We start from the raw sequence: 3,607 nt of genomic DNA, 5'->3' as shown, positions 1-3,607 counted from the left end.
GTTTGGTTTCTACGGGGGAGCCGAAAATCTCCTTGGCACGACAGAGGGCGACCCGAGGTTTGCTTCCCTTTGGCCGACCCCCGACCGCCACCCAGGAACACCCAAACCACCGTCCCAGCCCGAGGGTCTCGCCGCCACCGAGCAGTGAGCCACGAGCAGGAGGATGTCAGCTGAGAAGGGAGGGGAAGGGCAGCCCGACCCTAAAAATGCGGCCCGGTTAAATCCCCGTGAGCCGGGGATGGAGATGGTAACAAAAATGCCTGGAATCGGTAGGAGCAGTGAACAATCTTCGTGCTTTCCTCATCATCTTGGAATAATCAGTGGAATTAACTGAGGTCGAGGAAACCGGCTCTCGGGTTAGTTGTGGGAGGCTGTGAGAATAAGGGGCAGCCATTAAAAGAAACCTGATCGCTATTCATCAACTCGGAAGAGAGGAAAGGAGGAGGAAGGAAAAAAAAAAAAGAAAGAAAGAAAGAAAGAAAAAAGACCTTCGTGGCTTGAGCTCATACCAGCCTGGTATACCTCTGATCAAGAAGATCCCAGGAAACACAAAGTTTACAAATATTGTCAAAGTGATGCTTGTAGCGTGATTTCAGTTGTCAATCCAGTAGAAGCCCACCAGAACTTTGGATGCAGTGTTCTGCATTTCTGGTTAGTTAGTGCCAATCCCCTGAGGCGGAAGGCTCTCTCTTCTTATTTTAACCATATGTGCCTGCTGCTGTTGTTGTCTTGTCTACGAGCCGCGCGCTGCCTTTGCTGAGGGTCCCCCCGTGCCGAGGAGCATCCGAGGCCCTGCGGGGCCCGGGGGACACGGGGCCACTTCCCCTGTCTCCAGGCCGCCCCCAAGCGGTGTCCCTTCTCCTCGGGACCCGAGTCTAGGTGTGAGACGGGGATCCCTAAATACGCGTTGGCACTGTGTGTCGGGGTGCTGCTGATAGGACTAAGTGAAAATCCTGAGCCCCGCACCCAAGATTGAGAGGGGATAATGTGAAGGTAATGAGGAAGGGCCGCATTAACGGAGGCAAAGGGAGGGAGTGCTCTGCTCGGCCGGGAAGCAGGGCCGTGTCTGAGCCCCCCGCCGGCAGCACCCAGCCGCCTCCAGAGCTTTATTTCAAGCGGGTTTGATGGCATAACCGAGTGCCCCGCTGCAGATCTAGAATCCTGGCGGATCGCCCCGAGGAACAGCGCGCTCAGGCAGCTTTCAGTGAGCCCTTTCGCCCCAAATCACGGAACAAGAAGCTATTGTTGTTCATCTTAATTGAGTTATTCGCGGTGATCCTTTGCCGTGTTTTCATATTCCGTCGGGACGGGATCTCAGTCTGTCTCCGGCCATCTGTGATGGGACAGACTCTGGTTTGTTTCGAAACAAAAAGCTGAAGTAAATATGTAATGTGAATAAATAATTCGGGAGAGAGAACCCGAGGCTCCGTGCTGAGAAATGCCTCCTTGCTCCACGCTGTGCCATGGCCGTGCGTCGGGGCACGGTTGGGGCAGACGAGGGTGGGCCGAGGGGTGCTCCGGGGGAAGATGCAGGCCCAGGGTGCTGCTAAGGGTTGTTGTGATCCACGGAAAAGCAAGAAGGAGCAGCAGGCTCCAAGTTAGAGCACCCTGGTTTAGAAGAGAATACATGTTGTGCCCTGATGAAAGGAAAGGAAAGGAAAGGAAAGGAAAGGAAAGGAAAAAACAAAAACCCGTGAACTTGGAGCACTTGCTTGCTCTCCCTACAGTCCTCACCACGGTAGCGGACGTGTGTGAGGAAGATATGCTTCGTCATGGCTATAGGGACACCTCGGGGTTCAGCATTTTACTCTCTACCAGCCCCGAGAGCCCCTCTGCGCCCTTCGCCTCGGGTGGCTGTGGGAAGGGACGCAGGAGGGATGTGGCAATCCGGGCAAACGCGCATCATCTGCCAAGGGCGCGGTGCAGACCTGCGGCCGGCTGCGGGCTGTGGGGAGGCACAGCCGGGAGGGAGACTGTCACATAACTTCGGCGTTGTATTGGCACTCAGATACGGACACAAACCGGTTACGTGCAGAGAGAGGCTCCTGGAAGCGACACGCTCGGGCGTCCCTCCCTCTCTCCCCTCAGCTCTCCCGCGTCCTGCTCAATAAAAGGAGCATTACGAGAAAAACGGCTTTTTGGTTTATTTCACTTAGATTTCACAAGGACTCGCGCTGACACCGCCTGTCCTGCACGCTCCGGTGAAGTCACACTCGGGCAGGGAGTGTGACCGGGGCCGGGTATGGGGACGGGAACGGGCCCGGGACGAAGCTAGGTCTCCAGTGCCAAGCACGAGCCTCGCTCAGCCCGGGGAGATCCTTTGACTGCTGCTGCACGGGGAGAGCCGACGGCGACCCGGCAGAAAGTTCCCTCGGGGTGAGGACACGATTAGCAGGCGGCTCGGGTCGCTCACTCCGGGGTATGATTGCAGTGAAAGAACCCTTTCGCCCACACCAAAAAGCACCTCACCCGGTCGTTTCGTTCCCTCGCAAGGCTCTACAACCGGCCTCGCCCCCGCCGTGGCTTTGCAGTCGGGGTTTGCTCCCTTTCCTAACGCGTTCAGGAAGATTTTTCCTTCTCGAAAGTTAAAAAAGGTTCCACAGCATTCGGGGCCAGATGTCACCAATTTGCCACCGCTCTGCTGCGCGGCGTAGGGAAGGGGCGGCCCTGCCCTACCCGGCCTGCGGGACGTGCGGGAGCGATGCCGGAGGCGCAGCCCGAAACTGCAGCGCCTGCGAAGGGCTTGGTGTAGGGTCCGTACTCACGTGTAAGAAGCTAAGAGACTTTCTCAGCTCTAGATCCGTGCAACAGGTTTTGCCAGCTCCTTTCTAGCTAGGGCGAACAGCTGCTCCCGTTGAGATTCAAGTGCTGTGGTTATGGAATGGAAGGAGAGGAAGCAGAGTCAGGTATACCTCCTATACACGCGCAGCGACAGAGCACGGCGGTAGCGGGGGGGCAGCCCGGGCCCCTCTTTTGTCTTTTGCCGCGGTCCCGGTCGCGGGACGGCGCCGCGTTCTCCTTCCCGAATTGCTCCTAATGTGAGCGCAGAGGTCGGGCTAGGAGCTCCCCTCGCAGTGCGTGCTCGGGGGAACGCTCCGAGAGAGTCGATTCTCCCGCCCCGCGAGCGTCTCTGCGGCCGCAGCTGCGAGCAATTCTCGGCCGGGTGGGGAGCGCGGAGCTCAGGTCGCATTCGCTTACGAACGAGCACAGTTTAAGCCCTACTGAAGTCGCCCGGCGCCGAGACCCGGACCGCTTTTTTTCTATGGGTTCCGGAGGGAGACCCGTGAGAGGGGACAATGCTGAACTCCCGAATTCGTTTGAAACGAATTTGGATTGCGTCTCCCCCGTGCTATTCAGTAGGCGGCCTCCCTCAGCTCCGCGTCCCGGGCCGAGCCTTACAAAGTTTTGCACAGAAACCCTCGGGAGCGTCTCGGGCAGGTAGGAGGGTGTGCGGCTTCCAAAGCGGAGCTCACCCACGAGAACCCAGCCACACAGCGTCCCGGATGCGGTGGGGCTGGAGGAGCCCGACTCGTTCTCCACCCCTCTCCTCCTGTCTCCCCCCCGTCGCCCTTCACACTGGCGCGGCTCCGGACCGGCAGTCGCCAGG

General features: G+C 58.4%; 1 long non-coding RNA gene across 4 annotated transcripts in view; it reads right to left on the bottom strand.

The window, feature by feature from the left end:
• Positions 1 to 2,119: 2,119 nt before the first annotated feature.
• LOC104909595 overlaps positions 2,120 to 3,607 on the bottom strand; it is a 2,350-nt gene continuing 862 nt past the window's right edge. For 2 of the 4 annotated variants that reach the window (XR_002111808.2, XR_792450.3), the window contains one exon: positions 2,120 to 2,868. This is a non-coding gene — a long non-coding RNA (uncharacterized LOC104909595). Of the gene's footprint in view, positions 2,869 to 3,399; positions 3,602 to 3,607 lie in introns of those variants that run through there. The other 2 variants (XR_792451.3, XR_004158827.1) reach the window with 2 other exon arrangements.

This window comes from Meleagris gallopavo, chromosome 2 (genome assembly GCF_000146605.3).
Source record: "Meleagris gallopavo isolate NT-WF06-2002-E0010 breed Aviagen turkey brand Nicholas breeding stock chromosome 2, Turkey_5.1, whole genome shotgun sequence".
NCBI classification, from domain to species: Eukaryota; Metazoa; Chordata; class Aves; order Galliformes; family Phasianidae; genus Meleagris; species Meleagris gallopavo.
The sequence above is the reverse complement of the archived record's forward strand: the minus strand, read 5'-3'. Positions and strand labels throughout refer to the sequence as shown.